At 32.7% G+C, this 24,011-nt stretch overlaps 1 long non-coding RNA gene across 1 annotated transcript; it reads right to left on the bottom strand.

The window, feature by feature from the left end:
* Nucleotides 1-10,418: 10,418 nt before the first annotated feature.
* On the bottom strand, nucleotides 10,419-14,466 carry LOC146915731 (uncharacterized). The gene is made up of 4 exons (XR_015014728.1): nucleotides 13,983-14,466; nucleotides 12,194-12,400; nucleotides 11,792-11,966; nucleotides 10,419-10,692 (listed from the first exon to the last, which is right to left on the bottom strand). It is a non-coding gene; the product is annotated as an uncharacterized LOC146915731 (long non-coding RNA).
* Nucleotides 14,467-24,011: the final 9,545 nt, after the last annotated feature.

Here is a 24,011-nt window from a genome sequence, read left to right as displayed (position 1 = left end):
TTTTTGATTTGCTATTTGTTACTTCAACCTATTTGTTTTATGCTATATGGTCATGAGTGAGTAGTCTCTTGTAGCTTTGGGGTTTAGGGGAATTCAATGATTGAATCTTCTTAAACCCATATTCTCTCTTCTAATTATAAATTGAGTTTCAAATTCAATATTGTTGTTTTTATAAAGTATACATATGAACTATAGATTTAAACAATTTTATATATTGATTAATGGTGGATTCTAAGGTGAGGGTTCAATTAAGTCCTTCACCGGTGGAACACGAAAAAATTACCTTTAGATTTAACTGATGGTTAGATATGTTATGAATTAAAATAAAAACTTATACACATTTCCACACACAATAGTGCCCCTATCTCCTTCCACATATGCATCCTTATCTCTTCAGTATTAATCATCTTCCAATCACAAAATCTGCAGAAAGTTGTTTCCGAAAATCAAAAGCTCGTGGCAAATTTTTACACTCCCCAATTTGTATGTATACACACATACACCCACACCGATCAAAATGGATGTGGTTATCATGCATAAGCTAAACTAAGCCCTGCATGGGTCCGGCCCATTAACACCAGCGCAAACGAAATTGCTTTCTCCACCACAGAAAATTGCTTTCTACACCTAGAGCAAAACAACATACTCTATTTGACATATGTATTGTATTTTTCAACCTTAGGAATCTGATCAAAACTGTCATGAACACAATTTCAATTTTACTACACTGTAGAATATAATGATTAGTTGTATGAATCTTGTTGCACTCCTTTATTTTTGGGTAATATAATGAATGAACTTGTGAATTCTGGTCATACTTTCATTCTAGGATTTTAGTTTTCAGCTTGATACTAATGAACTTTTTTTGTTTTACTATTATAGTGCAGGTTTGAATAAGAGTGAACGTACACTCAGAGTTATATGTATCGCTGGTTTGATATCTAGTTCGGTTTTTAAAACGTTGGTAAAACATCAAAAGTGATATTGTGTTATAAAAGTGCTTTAAGAACTCAAACAATTAATTACAAATTTCAGCATAAAGTAAATTTTGCAATACTGAACATAAGTTTACTTCTAAACTAAATTTTAGATGCTATGTAATTTAAAGTTGAATAGGTAAAAGTCTTTGAATAAAAATTCTGATAAGCAATGGAGGGTATCAAAGAATTTTTTATTTTAATTTTTTGATTGAAAGTATAATAGAAACTTAAGAACCTTTATAAAGAAAGGAAAAAGAAAGAAACTTAGGAATATAATTTATTCAACCAAAAAATAAATAAACACAAGAACATTTGAATAAGAGTGAATAATATAATATTAAAAAAAAGTGGATAATATAATGTTAAATCAAACAAACCATCAGGAATGTGAACAATCAGAAGGTGTGATTCTGGAGTATTATTTTTTTCAATTACTGGATGCACATCTTCATAGTCATATGATTGCAAGGTAGACATAATTTCTTATGGTATTGCTCTAGTAATAAAACAAAAGACCAAATGTAATAAACATTTAAACTATTATTCACTAAATTCATGTTATGGATTACTGAAACCATAAGTATGGTCTAATGGTTTTGATAGTCTTGTATGTGAAACCAAAATAATTGTGTAATGGTTTTTAATGAAATTATTATTGGTACATGTTTTTAAATAATGATTAAGATGTTATACACTTCTATCAAAAAAAAAAGAAAGATGTTATACACTAAAATTATTACTGAAACCATAAGTATGGTTTAATGGTTTTGATATGGTTTAATGTTACGAATTAAATCCCAATCTATGCCGAAACCATTTTGTTGTGGAAATGGTTTCTGTGAGTTGTACTCCAAAATCATTAGATGTACTTAATGGTTTCGAGCAGGTGAAACCAAAATTATTACGGAAATCATAGTTATGGTTTAATGGTTTTGATAGTCTTCTATCCCTACCAAAATAATTGTCTAATGGTTTAAATGACAGTCACCAATCACAGTCTAAAAACGTCACAATCACTGCACAAACACTTTTTTCTTTCTCTTTCCAATTCTTATGTAAATAAGTTTTTTCTTCTAAAACAACTCAAAATTTTTTTTTTTGAAGTTTTGAACCATTTCATTATTGGTATCAATATATTTTGAAATGGAATTATTAAAGTTGGGTGGTGAAAATACTTACCTACTAGCAATATTTTATTCTTTTTGGTTTTGTTCATTTGGGAGAGAGAGAGAGAGAGAAAAAGGACAAAGAGCTTGAACTTGATTTTCTGAACAAGAGCTGCTACTTGGTGTTAAAGATGGATGTTGTAAATTAGGATGAAACTTGGTGTTAATTTTCTAAACAAGAGCTGCGGTTTCTGTTCCTTTTTGTTCAGAGAAATCAACAATTGTGATAAATACACCTTTCTCAGCAAGAGCTATGTAACATCCCAGACTGCTTTTTAGGATTGCCGACTAACCCCACAAACCAACACGAGTCTTTTCAGCGTGTTTTGTCCTCACTCGCACGCTTACCGGGAAACTTCCCGGTAGGTCACCCATCCCAAAATTGCTCCAAGCCAAGCACGCTTAACTGTGGAGTTCTTATGGAATGAGCTACCGAAAAGAAGATGCATCTTGTTGATATGGGTAGTACCTAACAATTCTTATAAGCCTTCCTTCAACCATGTAGTCCCATACCTACACGGCCTCTGGATCCCTCTCATTCCGATGTGATTCGGTTCCTCTTATTAACGTGGGGTCATCCTTACGGATAGTGCCCGTTCCAACTGGCGGGAACCTTTCGTATCCAACTGGCGGGATATCGAAAGCCACGTCGTGGGTGTTACATGCCCACCAGCTTCCGCCTGGTTCGTCCCCGAACCACACCGTACTGGGAGAGGTCTGCTCTGATACCATTTTGTAACATCCCAGACTGCTTTTTAGGATTGCCGACTAACCCCAAAAACCAACACGAGTCTTTTCAGCGTGTTTTGTCCTCACTCGCACGCTTACCGGGAAACTTCCCGATAGGTCACCCATCCCAAAATTGCTCCAAGTCAAGCACGCTTAACTGTGGAGTTCTTATGGAATGAGCTACCGAAAAGAAGATGCATCTTGTTGATATGGGTAGTACCTAACAATTCTTATAAGCCTTCCTTCAACCATGTAGTCCCATACCTACACGGCCTCTGGATTCCTCTCATTCCGATGTGATTCGGTTCCTCTTATTAACGTGGGGTCATCCTTATGGATAGTGCCCGTTCCAACTGGCGGGAACCTTTCGTATCCAACTGGCGGGATATCGAAAGCCACGTCGTGGGTGTTACAAGCTAGCACAAGACCTTTACCTGTTGAATAATTGAATGAATTTGATATACACCCAAGGTTGTTGGAATATTGAAAAGTGAAAAGGAAGAAGATGTGATGATTGGTGTGTTACCGATTCCAGAGGCACCACCAGTAACGAGTGCTGACAAACCAACTTTGATCTCCATTATTATCAACTAACTTTATCAACACTGATTTCCACTTATTTGTATATGTTGTTATAGCAAAAAATTGAAGAAAATGAAGAAATTGGGTTATGAAATGGTAGTGTAGTGTGTATTAAGGGAAATGCGATAAGCGTAGATTTTTGGAATTGAATGAATGCGATAAGCGTAGACCAGTAGTGAGTATTTTATTCCATGTGCGCAGTTTCATGGTTATACCATGCGTCTTTAGGCTTGGATCATTAAACAGATCTGACGGTTGTAGTGTCTTTATGCATGGTGCATAAGGAAATGCCTTATGCACCATAACTTCAGCCGATCAAAATAGTCTCCATGTTGGGGAAAACTTCTTGATTAGAGATCATCAACCTCTTGTTTATTTTCTTTTAGACCCTTATTTATTCAAACCTCATTAAAAAGTAAATATATGTTTAACCCAAAGAAAATGTACATCATCTTTGTGGAATTAAAAGTACTTGTGCGTTTTGAAACTATCAAATTCATATATAAATAAAATTCATGTTTTAATGAAGCCACACCAACAATGACCAATTTCATCTTTTTAGTTGTTGATTGCATAAATTCAAAGATTATGGAGCCAAAATTAGATGCCAATGAGCTAGATTAATTTCATCGTTTTCATGCATGATGCGTAAGTGTATGTTATATGTTATTTAGATGAATGCAAAGCAACCGTTCTCTGCAGAATTTCAGTGAGTTGGGAAGAAATACAGGCAGGATTGTGTGTGGACATATGTAGATATTCTCAATTTGTAACTTTGTAACTCTGTACCCTTTGATTAAGTCTGACGACATTTTCTTGGTGTTCCACCGGTGAGGGACTTGATAGAGCCATCACCCTAGAAGAATATCCCTTGATTAATACATGAAACAAGAAGGAATGTGCAACGACGCCCTCATGCTAAGACTATTCCCATTTTCTCTATTCTCTAGAAGATAAAGTTAAAACCTTGCTATTCTCTATGGAATACAACTCCTTAAAGACTTGGGAAGATCTTAAGAGGGATTTCCTCAATAGATACTCCCCTTTTATCAAAAGTTGCTCGGTTGAGGAAATAGATAATCTATAGAGCCAATGGATTAAAATTAACGGTTCAGATCTTTTCCACTTAAATGTACACGTTCCATGTGATCCTTAACAAGCTCTCCAATTTCCACCCTTCTCTCCCACTCTGTTCATCTTCTTCTTTCTTTTTTTGGCAATTTATCTTGCTCTTTTTGACACATAAAAGTAAGGTTAGTTTTTTGGCAAGTCTCATACTATGGTTAATTCCTTCCAACATACACTTCTCTAATATTTGCTAAAAAGGGAAACTCTCAGCCTAATTTACAAATAATTCTATTTGTTAATTTTATTATTTGATTAAATTAATTTTTTGTAATCATGAAACAAAACAATAATGACCGCTACAACGGGTTCCAAGGCTCAATGGGATTGCACTTCATGCATTTTATTGATTAAAATCAATGCATATTTTCTGTGATTTTCCACTTGCCCATGAACATTGGAATTGCACTTACCATAAGCGACTTTAGGTTTTTCTCATTTCCATATTTAAAGGCTCAACGGGTTCCATGGCTACAACTTCTGTCATTTTATTTTTATATAAAAATGACAATCTTCAACAATTTTGAATTCCAAAATCCGCTCCTCCTATGTTCTTCTGCAGTTCTTCTATTCTCTCTCCTTTTGTTCTGGCACCATTCCTTTAAGCGGCTGTTGTGTGTGACAGTTCTCTGGTTTGGTCGTCAGTAGTGGTGGATCCAAGACCCTGGGTTACGGGGTGCAGGCTTTTTCGTCCAAAGTATCACACATTTTAGTCATCCAAAATATCTCAATTTACATATATAGTTGGTGTTTTTTGTTCGATATTGCTTTAACTTTTAAAATTAATAATGCAGCACTTATAGTGTAAAATAAACCTAAAATTTCTTTTGTGTTATTTCAATTTTTAAACTACCACATTTCAATTTAAACTATATTCATATGTAAAATTAAAAGTTTACCATCTTCGCATGTATCGTATAAATGATAATCTCTAATATATCAATTCTTGATATTATTTTCTCGATTTTGCTACTTCAGGAGCATATTCAAATTTTTATATTGTTCAACTTATACTAAGATCAAATAGATCTTATATATTTAAATTATGAACAAATATCTAGTTCTTCAAGAACTCAACCACAAACGTCTATCGACAATGACAAAGGAAAATCACAATATTTTTATTTTGCAAAATCTAAAAATTCCAAAAAATCATAACAAGTGAATTCCAATAAAATTCATAGTAAAATCTAAAAATTGTGATGCAATAACAAATGATATTAATAAATATGAATAAGTTGATGCATGCACAAGTATTAACAAGTGAATTCCAAAAAAATCAATAAAAAGTTCTCTTTTATGGAGGAAATCATGTTTAAATGTGCACATGGTTAGGAGAGAAATCTAATATATGATTTTCGAACCCAAAAAATAGAAAAGAAACAATAGTATGTATTTCTAGTTTACTGCAGCAATTGTCAAAAAGATTAATATCATTGCTCACATAATCATAAAAACTACATTTAGCAAATAGAGGTGTGAAGGAGATCAATCAAACTATTTAGCATGAATATATTATGAATGAAGAATGAAAATTTTCTTACGTTGAACTAATATGGATCAAGAAAAATATCATTCACTAAAACCAAATATCATTTGACGAGCAATCTCAAAAAACATCATAAAAAGAAGTAACGAGAATCAATATTACCATCTTGTACTTTTCGAGCCTCGTGCTGATAATGTGTTATAAAATTAATCTGAAGTATTGCAAGATAGCGTACAACATAGAAGAAGAGTAGAGAGAAAAGGATAAAGGGAGAACAAGAGAGTATGTTGCATTACTTCACAAGTGTGTTCTTTACATTGAGATATAAGTCCTATTTATAGGACACAAATGTGGTAAGTTACAAGTACATGAAGAACCATAAGACTAAGTGCCATTAACAATGAATATTGGCATTAACTCTTGGGAGTTAAAGAACATAGAAAACCATATGGAATATGGACATCCACATCATATTAATATTATTCATAACATTATGAATTTACACATACATGACAATTGCGGTTTTCTAATTTTTAAAAGGAGGTTCTTTCAACTACTCAATATGAAGATAATATCTCAAGAGTATAGAGATAGATCATATCTTTCTACATAGTCACCGCCAAGTAAAGATTTTGAGTAACCAATATAAGAGATATTTGAACATCTTCATCTTATGAATGTGCTCTGCACTCTTTTTCCCTTAACCATGATTTTATCCCATTGAATTTTCCTGGTAAGGTTTTTAATGAGGCAGATTATGACACAAAAAGATGTTGTACTCTTTTTCTTTCACTAGAATATCCAAGGAGGAGTGTTATGAATATAATAAGTGGATGTCCACAAACCCTTGTACTTATCTCCTAGGTGACACCATATTACTTATCCTCTAAGTCACACTTATTTGTACTTATCCTTTAAGTACTTAACTCTTAAGTCATATGTTTGTACTTCTATGTAAATAGAGACCACAAGTAACATTTGTAGACTACAAGAGAATAATAGAATATTTCTCTCTCTTCTCTCCTCCTCTCTTGCTCTTTTCTTGTTCTTATTTCTTTAGTTTTATAACATTATTATTATTGCTTTTGATGAATTTTGAGTTAGTCTTTTATTGAAAATTCTTTAGTTTTATAACATTATTATTATTGCTTTTGATGAATTTTGACGTAGTCTTTTATTGAAAATTCTACCTTCCCACATTTGCTAAATTGTCACATGTTGATCAAGTATTTAGGAAACAACAAACTAAGAGAAAAATAAGGCTGGATTTGATGAACTAACCCTCCTCTTTTACCCATTCTCTGAAGCTCACCAACAATCAACTAAGAGAAAAATAAGGCTGACTTTAATGAACTAATTTTTCAGTTTTACCCATTCTCAGAAGCTCACCTATATAGTTGCAATATAGAAAATTACAGAAGTGACAATTTATATACTTATTACATTAGACCCCTAAATTATCTATATGCCACATACACAAAATCATATGTATACGTATAGAGTTAGAGGTTTGCAGAATTTTTCCCCTTCTCCAAAACAATTCTACCTTCTTCTAATTCCAAACCTTGCCTAATCCCCTCTTCTAATCCCTAATCCATAATTTTCATATGTCATAATCCAATATTCCCAAATTTATTCACTCTTTCCCCTTTTTCCATCCCCAATTCATCTTCCAATCCCAAACTTTTCCTTTTTCCTATCTATTACAACCCCATCAACATGCGTGTTCGAACGACTAATCCACACGCTTCCCGGTCGATCTGCATCATACATCCTTCACTTATGTCGGTCACACTGCATAGTCCGCTGCTCAATTGTTTCGCTTCAAAGTCCCTCTACTCAGTCACACCGTCATCACCACCTCCAGTGTAGGGTATACCAACTCCCCCCCTTCACGCAATGTGAACATTGACAGCTGAAAAAAATGAGTATCACGGGCTCATTCATATAAGGTTAGAATCCTTCTTTTTCTTAAGTTATTAATTTCCACATCATTAGAACTTTGGAAAATTAATTTCAAGTTCTTCTATACATCACTATGTAATTCTTGGGATAATGAAGTATATCGTCATTTATTAAATATATCACATTTATGCTATTGTAAGAATGCCATCAACATTTGGTTGTATAATCACAGGTAATAATGTTTTCACATGGAAAAAATTTTTGTCTTTGAAAGACTTGCATGAAAAACGATGGCTGACTCTCTTTTATATTAAGCCATTGTATAATTCTTTGATGTGCAGTTTTTTTTTTTTTTCAGACTAACATCCTCTTTATTTTTTATATATTTTTATCTACAATGGATCCATATTTTGAATAATTTATTTATCAAATTGGAAAGGTAGATGTTGCATGATCACACTCTCTTTTTTGTTTTACTAGAGTACATTACAAATTATATACATATAATGCGCAGCTTGTGTTGTTACATTTTGTTCATCTCAAGGTATTGATCAACAACACTTGCACAGACTTTATCAGGGTTGACATGTTAGAATTTCTTCTAATATTTTGTGGGCTACAATCAATTGTTGGTTTTGGTTTTAATAAAAACGGACTGATGGTGTGATCCATTTGATGATGCTTAGGCCCTAATAAAAGTGATCAATAAATATCGGGCTTTTGGACACTTAATCTGATTTGTGTAGAAACATAGTGTAGGCCCAAACACTAGGCCCATGATGGGTGATGCCTAGGGTTGCACGGTTATAAATAGAGAGGCTAGGTCCCCTTTGTCATCACTCTGACAATTCTGCTCATTGATTAACTTACATGAGGTTTTGACTAGGGTTATAACCTTAGTTTGTACATTCTGCCCAAAGGTGATTGTACAAATATATTGGCCTCATTGTGATAGCTTGTTTATTTCGAGCTATATCTTGTCAAATAATATATTTTGATGCATTCATGTTTTGTCTCATATATTTCCTCAAAGGATAATTGTTATGCTTTTATTATGCATGCTCATTGATTAACTTATATAAGATGGAGTTATTGGAGTATATGTTGAACCAAAGAATTTGTCTGCCCAAAGGTGACAATTTCCCAAGTTCAATGTATCCTCATTGATTAACTCATTTGAGGTTTTGGCTTGGGTTTCGACCTTAGTTTGTGCATTCTGCCCAAAGGTGATTGTACAATTATATTGGCCTCGTTATAATAGCTTGTTTATTTTAAGCTATATCTTGTATTATGTGTAACACCCCGTTTTCCCAACGTAAAAATTTCTTAAATAAAATCAGAGTTTTTCATCATAAAACGGAATGTCACATTTCTTAAAAAAAACGTAAATGGAATAATAATTTATCCTTCAAAAATATAACAACATAATCTTTAAAACTTCGCAGCGGAATAGTTTGACAACTTAAATAATCTTTGGCACAAGGGCCTCAATATAAAATTTCATAAAACTTAGTTCAACATCAATTCTTGAAAGATTCATAAAGTAATACGTAAGGAACAGAAAGTAAAGACATAATCCCATCTCGTTACGTATCAGAGCACCTAAGACACACTTGTGAGGAGTCCACTCACGACCACAACTAATCCTGGTTACCTGCAAGTTACCCATACGAAGAGCAACATTTCCAAGCAGAGGGGTGAGATTTCTCAAACAATAATATAAAGCATATAAATCATATAAAGTACATTCAACAACTTAAACATCTTATAATTCATTAATCATATCTAACAACTTAAACTTTCTTAACTAGTGTCACTATTCTTCCTATATTAGTCATATACTTCATCTTATATTATCAATAATATCACATACATCATCACATATCATCATTAGTAAACATGTAGCATCATATCATAAATCACATAGCATCATACCATAAATCACATAGCATCTTATCATAAATCACATAGCATCTTATCATAAACAACTTCCACTACTAAAAAAAAGTCATTTTCAAACGGAATTTCAGACGGTTTTGGGACGGAATTTACGGACATTTCCCACGGATTTCGGACGAAAATCCGTTTTCGGACGGAATTCGGACGGATAGGGCGCTGTCCGAAACAACCGCGTCGCAAATCGTATTTTCGTCCCAAATTCCGTCCGAAATATATTTCAGACGGATTTCAGACGGTTTTCACACAAACACGTTGGACTATACTTCAAACGGATTTGGGACGGAATTTAATTAAATTTCCTACGAATTTCGGACGGATTTAATTTAAATTTTCCAACGAATTTCGGACGGATTTAATTTGCTTTAAAAAATTTCCATGCTTTTCGGACGTGGTTATAATTTTTTTTTATTTTACAGGATTGCCACAATTTATAATCAATAATACATACTAAATCAAATAAAAATAAATAGTAACTCAAGAGTAAACAAAGGCCCATTGCCTGAAACAAAATTATATAAACTAGAATCATATAAGTGCTCAATGTTCTAACACAATAACATGGCTAAATTGTTCATTAGTCAGTGCTCAACAATAAAAGTAACAATCAATTGCACTAGATTTTGAGAAAACAATAACATGACCAAATAGTCAAGTCATCTAGCATACTATGATGGCTTTCAGAAAACAATCCTTCTTCCTCTTGATTTTGAGACATAGATATTTCCAAAAGCTCTGCTTTTCTCTTCTTAAAATTTCCCTACAATTTTGAATTTTATTAGTCATTTAAATAACAACCAATTATAAAGCTGCAATGTCAGTAAAATCATATATAAATTAAAACTTATCCTTTCTTAGCTCTATTATCATAACTTAAATTATAGGTAAATTAAAATTATAGATAAATTATAGATAAATAAAATCTGTAACAACAAATTCAAATAAAATGATACTCATAATTATAGTATGTTGTATCTTGTAACAACAAATTCAAATAAAATCAGAGAACCAACATTGTTACAAGGACTGAGGTACAAATTGATGATTGAATACAAAGACACAGTAGGTAGAACTAGAAGATACTATATAGTGACAGGTCAATATCTGAATGAAGAAGTAATTTAGAAAATAATTACAAATAGAGACAATGATGATGATGAATTTTTATTAGGTAAAGCAATTTTCATCAGTAAGAAGTAATTAAGATACTTCTCAATATGCTAATTATGTCCAAAGACTCTTCATTGTGCTAAACAATTTCAAAAAATGAAATTCAATGCTCTGATGAACAAAATACAAGAAGAGAAAATATATGAATCCTTCCTATATATATACAAGTGAACCAAAACGCATAGATGATAGACAGATAGGCAAGCCTTCATTCAATTAAATAGTGGATCCAAAAGAGAGACTGTTAAATTATGGAGAGGAACCTTCACACCCTCAATATCACTTATGATATATACATATTTATAAAATAGTAAATGAATTCAGAGTGATGTGAAACATGGTTTAGTGATTTCAGAAGGGTTTGATTAAGGTTATGTGAAAATTGAAGGTGAAGGTGAAACCAAATTCATTAACAATTTTCAGCAAAACTGAATGAACAAATAAAGGAAGAGAGTCAATCCCAAAAGGGGGATAGCTGTGCAAATATCCATAAGTATGTCTGAATCAAAACATTAAATTCCCCAAATTTATGAATATGCTCAAGTTCCAATTTGATGACATAACAAAAATCAATAATATTATGGTATGATTCAAGTATGAATGAAAGATTAACAGAGAGAACATTAACATAGAGAATTATCAACTAGAATTGGAAAAGAAATAAAATAGAAGATGAGTTAGGGGCTTACAAGGTTTCACGAAAGAGGAGAGCTGGAGAAGTGATGGTGCAGGTTGTACATGTGATAATGATTGATTTGGAGATACATGTGGAGATGGTATAGTAGGTGTAACATCTACAACAATTCTCCCTCTACCAGTTAAGTGTCGACCTCGGGAGGATAAAGTCCTTCCACCTCTTAAGTGCTGGTTACAAAAACAATAGTAGTGGAAATGACCAAAACTCAATAGAGTATATAATTACATACTTGTCAATCAATCACCACTAATTAATCTAAATCTAAACCAAACTCTGGAATAAAAATTGTAATAACTTAACAGAATCAAAAAAGGAGAAACATGAAACATAAATGCTCACTTTATGAGCAAAAGTTCTATAGTTTTTATTTAACAGAAAAAATTATCAACAATACCTAGTAAGCAAAGTGGCTGATATGTACTTGTGTCAAAACAAGCCTATCCCTCCCTCACGCCCCAAAAAAACCCAGCAAAACAGCCGCACCCCTGCTGAACAACAGAAAACAGCACGACACTCCCAGCTGAAAAACACCCAACACGCCAACAGCAACTCAGATTTGCAGCAGAAGCAGGCCAAGCAAAACAGCAGCGCTCCAACAGTCCTCAAAACAAGACCAATACAATAAGCACTTAATTAAGTTGTTTATCTAAACAAAACCACTACCTAGTAAGCACTTATTCAATAAGCATTTATCATATGAGATTATATGTCATAACCTATTTGAATTAAAGCTTAAGCTTTTGTTTACAAAATACTAAGCTTCTATCTAAAAAAATACTAAAATTATATCTTAAATTTAAAGCTCCAGTATTAATTAAAGCATAAGCTTCTGTCTACAAAATACTAGAATTATATAAAATGAGATAGACACACATATAATTGAATCTTTAACAAAACAGAAAAACTGATTAAGCATGTGGTTTATGATCCAAAGTTGTTAAACAAAGAAACTACACATATAGACCAGGTGGTTTCAACTTTTACTCTATTTAATGTATGGTTTCAAGTTGTTTAACTACACATATAAGAAATTAAACAACTCAGCCGTAAAGCACTAAAACTTTTTACTCTATTTAATGAAATTGAACAAAAAAATTTTGAAAGTGATTACAATGGCGATAAAAATTTAAAGGTTTAGGTGTACTTTAAAACTATTAAGGAAGTAAAGGTTTAGGAGTACCCTGGTACTGTTAAGGATGTAGAAGCGAGTCAGATTCAACTAACTTCATCTAAAGTCAATTAGGACAGTTTTCCATCTGTTAGCAGTAGATGTAACTGTTATTAGTTAGTAGTTAGTTAGCTAGCTATTGTGATTTGTGAGCCGCGTATATAGCTCAAACACTTGTATTTTTTCAGCAGTCTATGCAATATGAGATTTCTCTCAATTCTCTATACTTAAAACACAACTAATAAAAATTGCATTGCAATGACATTTAACCGTGATATCAATAATTGCTCTGTGATCGCAACCACAAACAGTTTATGTCTTACTACCATCTTAAAAAATTGGCTGCATTTATTAGCATTATCAATGATCAAAAAGTAATTGAAACCGTAACTGTAAGTCTATAACCACAATTTAGAACTTAAAAGTGAATCAAAGTCTTTCAACAGCAAAAAGTGAACAAAGAAATAAACCCACAATTATTTTCAACACAAAACCCACAATTAAGCACAAAGCTCACAATTATTTTCAACACCAAACGTGAATCAAAGTCTAGGTAGTTTTTTTTTTTTTGAAACAACATATATATTATAACACCACACGCACCAGAAGTGCAAAAAGCTACAGCAACAACAGCAGAAAGCCTATTGTTCGACAGAAACCAGAAGAAATACAAAACAAGCACAGCCCAAAAAAGGTACAGGGAAAGGTATAAATGCCAAAAAGAACACACAAAACAAATACATAATCTGTGGCCTAAACAATAAAAAACCAGTAGCATAAAACCGAGCCACTCAAGCCTCTGTAGCAGGTCCAAAAATGCCAGCACCTTTCATTTCTATTAGGTAGTTAAGCACATTAAATACCCTAATAAGTAAAACAAAATAAATCCTAAAATTGAACAAAGAATCATGTACAAGTTTATGGTAACATGCTTGATTTGTTGAAGAAAACACTGAGAAATTAAAAAAAACTACAGAGAATCCTCAGATCTGAAGAGAAGAGAAGAGAAGCTAACCTTGGTGAGCTTGAGAAATTGATTGACGACCTTGAGAAGATTTTGGAAGAAATTGATTGAAGAGCAGGACACAAGAAGTTGATTGAATAGCAGCACACAGAGAAATTGGTTTAAAATTGGTTTTAGGGTTATGAGAGAGGGAGATGAAATTTTAGGGTAATGAGAACAGAACACGCGAGAGAAATTTTGAGATAAGCGGGAGATGAAACTTTCCCAATTAAAACCCTCAAAAATATTAGCCGTCCGAAATCCGTCTCAATATTTCACACGGTTTTGGGACGAAATTGTTTTTTTAAAGAAATCCGTCCGAAATTCGTGGGAAAAAACCCTGTTTGAACATGTCATGGAATTTTCACACGATTTTGGGATGGATTTGGGACGGAAATTTCACTCCGTTAAAACCGTCTCAAATCCGTCCGAAAAATTCAGACAAAATTGTATCCGTCCGAAAATTCCGTCCGAAAACGATGTTTTTTTAGTAGTGTTCATAATCAATCATCATAAGAAACTTCGTAATCAATCATCATACACATCATAATCATTCATCATCTTAAGCATCATAATCATTCATAAAGCACTTCATTAATAGCTCATCAACTTGACATCTTAACATCTTAACATCTCGATAACTTGACATCTTAACAACTTGACCTGACAATGCATCTAGACTCAACTATGCAACTCTTAACGTCTTAAACCATCTTTGATCATCATGACAATGCAAATGCATGTGGTACCATTTTAGGGCATAAGCCCTCATCATCGTGGTTGAGCATAAATATACTCCTAGGGCATAAGCCCTCATCGTCGTGGTTGAGCAAAAGCTCCATCGTCGTGGTTGAGCAAAAAGCTCCATCGTCGTGGTTGAGCAAAAGCTCCATCGTCGTGGTTGAGCAAAAGCTCCAGGGCATGAGCCCTCATCTTTAAATGAGTATGCATGGACTCAACATCTTACGTCTTAGAAACTTTATGAACATCTATGACATCCTAACATCTTGATATCTTGACAACATAACATCTTAACAACTTGATGACTTCATAACGACTCGACGACTTAACAACTCTTATCATCTTAACGTCTTAACATCTTGACAACATATGGATCACATAAATAATTCATGTCATATCATAATATAACAATATCAAATGATAATAAACAACATCTTAAAACATCATATTCATCAATCATAAACAACTTCATTTAACATCGTATTTAAACATCGACAATAATTCACTATGTATCTTTGTAAAAACATAATAAATTATCCACAACATATTTTCATGTCAAACCAAAGCTACTGGAAAGATATCACAAATATCAACAACTTTCATGTTTAGAACAAAGATCAATTCAAAACAGAAACATATGAACAAAACGCAAAAACATGAAACAGAGAATGCTGTCACCGTACAATTTTGCTAAGACCTCCCTGTAGTATTTTAATCATAACTCAAGGACCAAACATTATTTTCACGTCAAACCAAAGCCACTAGAAAGCTAACAAAATTATCTAAAACTTTCATGTTTATGCCTAAGACCAATTCTGTACCGATCAATACCAGTTTTTATTTTAAATTCGGAAAAGTTGTGCTGAAAGTCCATAAAAATTCACTGTGACCTACGTGCAGTAATTTGACCATAACTCAAGCTCTATAAATCCTATTGACGTGAGACCAACGGCATTAGAAAGCTAACATCCATACCTACAACTTTTGTGTTTACACCTAAACCCAGTTCAACTTAAACTTGTCAAACTGAGACAATAAAAACGCGTTTTGCACATTGACAGCAAAATCGCAGTTCAGCTGCGATTTCGCTTTGGGGAAATCTTTTCCACTTCTTATTCGATCCAATACTATCCAAACTTGATCCTAATCATTACTCTATGATTGCCCTATCATTAGAACACTAATTATTCATCAACTTACTGTATGCAAATTCAAAGGGTTCTCAAATCTATTAACAACCTATTACAATTATTAAACCCTAATTCCTAAACTCACCAACATCTCATCCAATTTCATGGTTTTAACCTCAAAACTACATCCAATAATCATCATATGGGTTATCTAAGGACTGTATACAATTTCTACATCAATTCAATTCATGGTTTTAACCTCAAAACTACATCCAATAATCATCATATGGGTTATCTAAGGACTGTATACAATTTCTACATCAATTCAACAAGTTTTCATCATCTAATCATCAAATCTCTCTCAAAACCCTAATTCTCAAATTCTCACAAACTTTCCCCAACTTGTTAGATGCAATCTAATGATTTAACAACTTAATATTAATGCAAGATAGTCTCACCCTCACCTTAGATTAATTCCTAAATCAGCGACAGCGTTCTTCTTTCCTAAGGTCTTCTCATCTTCTCTTGACTTTTCTCTCCTCTTCTCTTCTTTCTTGTTCTCCTCTTTTCCAAAAAGCGGTTTCCGGTAAACTCTTTCTAACCTAAGCTTCTCTATTTATAATACTAAACGCTCTTCCTAAATCTATTTTGGCCCAACAACTTATTCTTCTTTCTATTCTAACCCCCTTCTTATTTCTCTTACACCTCAAAACTACTCTATTCCTCATAATCTTATTTATTTCTAAATTAAATATATCTCTCCCCCACTTAATAATAATAATACACCAATAACAAATATATCTATAACAAATAACAAATATATTTCTACACCAAATAACAAATATATCTATAACAAATAACAAATATATTTCTACACCAAATAACAATTATATTATGCTAGTAAATACCAACATATAACATAACAAAATATCACATAAATCATGTAAATCATACCAATCGTATAAATATATTCTAAAACTAATTAAAATAATTAAATAAAAAGGAGGGCGTTACAACTCTCCCCAACTTAAAAGAATTTCGTCCTCGAAATTCAAGCACAAGAGAAAATAAATTTAGTCATTACTTCTTCAAACAAAACACAAAAACCACATCAAGTTAGTCAGTTAAACATGATCACATAAAAAACATAACTACTAACTAGAAAACATGACGACACGACACAACGACTCATCTACTTAGCCGGACGGACCGACCTGCTCTGATACCAATTGTAACACCCCGTTTTCCCAACGTAAAAATTTCTTAAATAAAATCAGAGTTTTTCATCATAAAACGGAATGTCACGTTTCTTAAAAAAAACGTAAATGGAATAATAATTTATCCTTCAAAAATATAACAACATAATCTTTAAAACTTCGCAGCGGAATAGTTTGACAACTTAAATAATCTTTGGCACAAGGGCCTCAATATAAAATTTCATAAAACTTAGTTCAACATCAATTCTTGAAAGATTCATAAAGTAATACGTAAGGAACAGAAAGTAAAGACATAATCCCATCTCGTTACGTATCAGAGCACCTAAGACACACTTGTGAGGAGTCCACTCACGACCACAACTAATCCTGGTTACCTGCAAGTTACCCATACGAAGAGCAACATTTCCAAGCAGAGGGGTGAGATTTCTCAAACAATAATATAAAGCATATAAATCATATAAAGTACATTCAACAACTTAAACATCTTATAATTCATTAATCATATCTAACAACTTAAACTTTCTTAACTAGTGTCACTATTCTTCCTATATTAGTCATATACTTCATCTTATATTATCAATAATATCACATACATCATCACATATCATCATTAGTAAACATGTAGCATCATATCATAAATCACATAGCATCATACCATAAATCACATAGCATCTTATCATAAATCACATAGCATCTTATCATAAACAACTTCATAATCAATCATCATAAGAAACTTCGTAATCAATCATCATACACATCATAATCATTCATCATCTTAAGCATCATAATCATTCATAAAGCACTTCATTAATAGCTCATCAACTTGACATCTTAACATCTTAACATCTCGATAACTTGACATCTTAACAACTTGACCTGACAATGCATCTAGACTCAACTATGCAACTCTTAACGTCTTAAACCATCTTTGATCATCATGACAATGCAAATGCATGTGGTACCATTTTAGGGCATAAGCCCTCATCATCGTGGTTGAGCATAAATACACTCCTAGGGCATAAGCCCTCATCGTCGTGGTTGAGCAAAAGCTTCATCGTCGTGGTTGAGCAAAAAGCTCCATCGTCGTGGTTGAGCAAAAGCTCCATCGTCGTGGTTGAGCAAAAGCTCCAGGGCATGAGCCCTCATCTTTAAATGAGTATGCATGGACTCAACATCTTACGTCTTAGAAACTTTATGAACATCTATGACATCCTAACATCTTGATATCTTGACAACATAACATCTTAACAACTTGATGACTTCATAACGACTCGACGACTTAACAACTCTTATCATCTTAACGTCTTAACATCTTGACAACATATGGATCACATAAATAATTCATGTCATATCATAATATAACAATATCAAATGATAATAAACAACATCTTAAAACATCATATTCATCAATCATAAACAACTTCATTTAACATCGTATTTAAACATCGACAATAATTCACTATGTATCTTTGTAAAAACATAATAAATTATCCACAACATATTTTCATGTCAAACCAAAGCTACTGGAAAGATATCACAAATATCAACAACTTTCATGTTTAGAACAAAGATCAATTCAAAACAGAAACATATGAACAAAACGCAAAAACATGAAACAGAGAATGCTGTCACCGTACAATTTTGCTAAGACCTCCCTGTAGTATTTTAATCATAACTCAAGGACCAAACATTATTTTCACGTCAAACCAAAGCCACTAGAAAGCTAACAAAATTATCTAAAACTTTCATGTTTATGCCTAAGACCAATTCTGTACCGATCAATACCAGTTTTTATTTTAAATTCGGAAAAGTTGTGCTGAAAGTCCATAAAAATTCACTGTGACCTATGTGCAGTAATTTGACCATAACTCAAGCTCTATAAATCCTATTGACGTGAGACCAACGGCATTAGAAAGCTAACATTCATACCTACAACTTTTGTGTTTACACCTAAACCCAGTTCGGAACTTAAACTTGTCAAACTGAGACAATAAAAACGCGTTTTGCACATTGACAGCAAAATCGCAGTTCAGCTGCGATTTCGCTTTGGGGAAATCTTTTCCACTTCTTATTCGATCCAATACTCTCCAAACTTGATCCTAATCATTACTCTATGATTGCCCTATCATTAGAACACTAATTATTCATCAACTTACTGTATGCAAATTCAAAGGGTTCTCAAATCTATTAACAACCTATTACAATTATTAAACCCTAATTCCTAAACTCACCAACATCTCATCCAATTTCATGGTTTTAACCTCAAAACTACATCCAATAATCATCATATGGGTTATCTAAGGACTGTATACAATTTCTACATCAATTCAACAAGTTTTCATCATCTAATCATCAAATCTCTCTCAAAACCCTAATTCTCAAATTCTCACAAACTTTCCCCAACTTGTTAGATGCAATCTAATGATTTAACAACTTAATATTAATGCAAGATAGTCTCACCCTCACCTTAGATTAATTCCTAAATCAGCGACAGCGTTCTTCTTTCCTAAGGTCTTCTCATCTTCTCTTGACTTTTCTCTCCTCTTCTCTTCTTTCTTGTTCTCCTCTTTTCCAAAAAGCGGTTTCCGGTAAACTCTTTCTAACCTAAGCTTCTCTATTTATAATACTAAACGCTCTTCCTAAATCTATTTTGGCCCAACAACTTATTCTTCTTTCTATTCTAACCCCCTTCTTATTTCTCTTACACCTCAAAACTACTCTATTCCTCATAATCTTATTTATTTCTAAATTAAATATATCTCTCCCCCACTTAATAATAATAATACACCAATAACAAATATATCTATAACAAATAACAAATATATTTCTACACCAAATAACAAATATATCTATAACAAATAACAAATATATTTCTACACCAAATAACAATTATATTATGCTAGTAAATACCAACATATAACATAACAAAATATCACATAAATCATGTAAATCATACCAATCGTATAAATATATTCTAAAACTAATTAAAATAATTAAATAAAAAGGAGGGCGTTACAACTCTCCCCAACTTAAAAGAATTTCGTCCTCGAAATTCAAGCACAAGAGAAAATAAATTTAGTCATTACTTCTTCAAACAAAACACAAAAACCACATCAAGTTAGTCAGTTAAACATGATCACATAAAAAACATAACTACTAACTAGAAAACATGACGACACGACACAACGACTCATCTACTTGGCCGGACGGACCGACCTGCTCTGATACCAATTGTAACACCCCGTTTTCCCAACGTAAAAATTTCTTAAATAAAATCAGAGTTTTTCATCATAAAACGGAATGTCACATTTCTTAAAAAAAACGTAAATGGAATAATAATTTATCCTTCAAAAATATAACAACATAATCTTTAAAACTTCGCAGCGGAATAGTTTGACAACTTAAATAATCTTTGGCACAAGGGCCTCAATATAAAATTTCATAAAACTTAGTTCAACATCAATTCTTGAAAGATTCATAAAGTAATACGTAAGGAACAGAAAGTAAAGACATAATCCCATCTCGTTACGTATCAGAGCACCTAAGACACACTTGTGAGGAGTCCACTCACGACCACAACTAATCCTGGTTACCTGCAAGTTACCCATACGAAGAGCAACATTTCCAAGCAGAGGGGTGAGATTTCTCAAACAATAATATAAAGCATATAAATCATATAAAGTACATTCAACAACTTAAACATCTTATAATTCATTAATCATATCTAACAACTTAAACTTTCTTAACTAGTGTCACTATTCTTCCTATATTAGTCATATACTTCATCTTATATTATCAATAATATCACATACATCATCACATATCATCATTAGTAAACATGTAGCATCATATCATAAATCACATAGCATCATACCATAAATCACATAGCATCTTATCATAAATCACATAGCATCTTATCATAAACAACTTCATAATCAATCATCATAAGAAACTTCGTAATCAATCATCATACACATCATAATCATTCATCATCTTAAGCATCATAATCATTCATAAAGCACTTCATTAATAGCTCATCAACTTGACATCTTAACATCTTAACATCTCGATAACTTGACATCTTAACAACTTGACCTGACAATGCATCTAGACTCAACTATGCAACTCTTAACTTCTTAAACCATCTTTGATCATCATGACAATGCAAATGCATGTGGTACCATTTTAGGGCATAAGCCCTCATCATCGTGGTTGAGCATAAATACACTCCTAGGGCATAAGCCCTCATCGTCGTGGTTGAGCAAAAGCTCCATCGTCGTGGTTGAGCAAAAAGCTCCATCGTCGTGGTTGAGCAAAAGCTCCATCGTCGTGGTTGAGCAAAAGCTCCAGGGCATGAGCCCTCATCTTTAAATGAGTATGCATGGACTCAACATCTTACGTCTTAGAAACTTTATGAACATCTATGACATCCTAACATCTTGATATCTTGACAACATAACATCTTAACAACTTGATGACTTCATAACGACTCGACGACTTAACAACTCTTATCATCTTAACGTCTTAACATCTTGACAACATATGGATCACATAAATAATTCATGTCATATCATAATATAACAATATCAAATGATAATAAACAACATCTTAAAACATCATATTCATCAATCATAAACAACTTCATTTAACATCGTATTTAAACATCGACAATAATTCACTATGTATCTTTGTAAAAACATAATAAATTATCCACAACATATTTTCATGTCAAACCAAAGCTACTGGAAAGATATCACAAATATCAACAACTTTCATGTTTAGAACAAAGATCAATTCAAAACAGAAACATATGAACAAAACGCAAAAACATGAAACAGAGAATGCTGTCACCGTACAATTTTGCTAAGACCTCCCTGTAGTATTTTAATCATAACTCAAGGACCAAACATTATTTTCACGTCAAACCAAAGCCACTAGAAAGCTAACAAAATTATCTAAAACTTTCATGTTTATGCCTAAGACCAATTCTGTACCGATCAATACCAGTTTTTATTTTAAATTCGGAAAAGTTGTGCTGAAAGTCCATAAAAATTCACTGTGACCTACGTGCAGTAATTTGACCATAACTCAAGCTCTATAAATCCTATTGACGTGAGACCAACGGCATTAGAAAGCTAACATTCATACCTACAACTTTTGTGTTTACACCTAAACCCAGTTCGGAACTTAAACTTGTCAAACTGAGACAATAAAAACGCGTTTTGCACATTGACAGCAAAATCGCAGTTCAGCTGCGATTTCGCTTTGGGGAAATCTTTTCCACTTCTTATTCGATCCAATACTCTCCAAACTTGATCCTAATCATTACTCTATGATTGCCCTATCATTAGAACACTAATTATTCATCAACTTACTGTATGCAAATTCAAAGGGTTCTCAAATCTATTAACAACCTATTACAATTATTAAACCCTAATTCCTAAACTCACCAACATCTCATCCAATTTCATGGTTTTAACCTCAAAACTACATCCAATAATCATCATATGGGTTATCTAAGGACTGTATACAATTTCTACATCAATTCAACAAGTTTTCATCATCTAATCATCAAATCTCTCTCAAAACCCTAATTCTCAAATTCTCACAAACTTTCCCCAACTTGTTAGATGCAATCTAATGATTTAACAACTTAATATTAATGCAAGATAGTCTCACCCTCACCTTAGATTAATTCCTAAATCAGCGACAGCGTTCTTCTTTCCTAAGGTCTTCTCATCTTCTCTTGACTTTTCTCTCCTCTTCTCTTCTTTCTTGTTCTCCTCTTTTCCAAAAAGCGGTTTCCGGTAAACTCTTTCTAACCTAAGCTTCTCTATTTATAATACTAAACGCTCTTCCTAAATCTATTTTGGCCCAACAACTTATTCTTCTTTCTATTCTAACCCCCTTCTTATTTCTCTTACACCTCAAAACTACTCTATTCCTCATAATCTTATTTATTTCTAAATTAAATATATCTCTCCCCCACTTAATAATAATAATACACCAATAACAAATATATCTATAACAAATAACAAATATATTTCTACACCAAATAACAAATATATCTATAACAAATAACAAATATATTTCTACACCAAATAACAATTATATTATGCTAGTAAATACCAACATATAACATAACAAAATATCACATAAATCATGTAAATCATACCAATCGTATAAATATATTATAAACTAATTAAAATAATTAAATAAAAAGGAGGGCGTTACAACTCTCCCCAACTTAAAAGAATTTCGTCCTCGAAATTCAAGCACAAGAGAAAATAAATTTAGTCATTACTTCTTCAAACAAAACACAAAAACCACATCAAGTTAGTCAGTTAAACATGATCACATAAAAAACATAACTACTAACTAGAAAACATGACGACACGACACAACGACTCATCTACTTGGCCGGACGGACCGACCTGCTCTGATACCAATTGTAACACCCCGTTTTCCCAACGTAAAAATTTCTTAAATAAAATCAGAGTTTTTCATCATAAAACGGAATGTCACATTTCTTAAAAAAAACGTAAATGGAATAATAATTTATCCTTCAAAAATATAACAACATAATCTTTAAAACTTCGCAGCGGAATAGTTTGACAACTTAAATAATCTTTGGCACAAGGGCCTCAATATAAAATTTCATAAAACTTAGTTCAACATCAATTCTTGAAAGATTCATAAAGTAATACGTAAGGAACAGAAAGTAAAGACATAATCCCATCTCGTTACGTATCAGAGCACCTAAGACACACTTGTGAGGAGTCCACTCACGACCACAACTAATCCTGGTTACCTGCAAGTTACCCATACGAAGAGCAACATTTCCAAGCAGAGGGGTGAGATTTCTCAAACAATAATATAAAGCATATAAATCATATAAAGTACATTCAACAACTTAAACATCTTATAATTCATTAATCATATCTAACAACTTA

This window comes from Medicago sativa, chromosome 6, assembly GCF_051527215.1.
Source record: "Medicago sativa cultivar Bolivia chromosome 6, Bolivia_mono, whole genome shotgun sequence".
NCBI lineage: Eukaryota > Viridiplantae > Streptophyta > Magnoliopsida > Fabales > Fabaceae > Medicago > Medicago sativa.
This window is presented reverse-complemented; position numbering and strand designations above follow the sequence as displayed.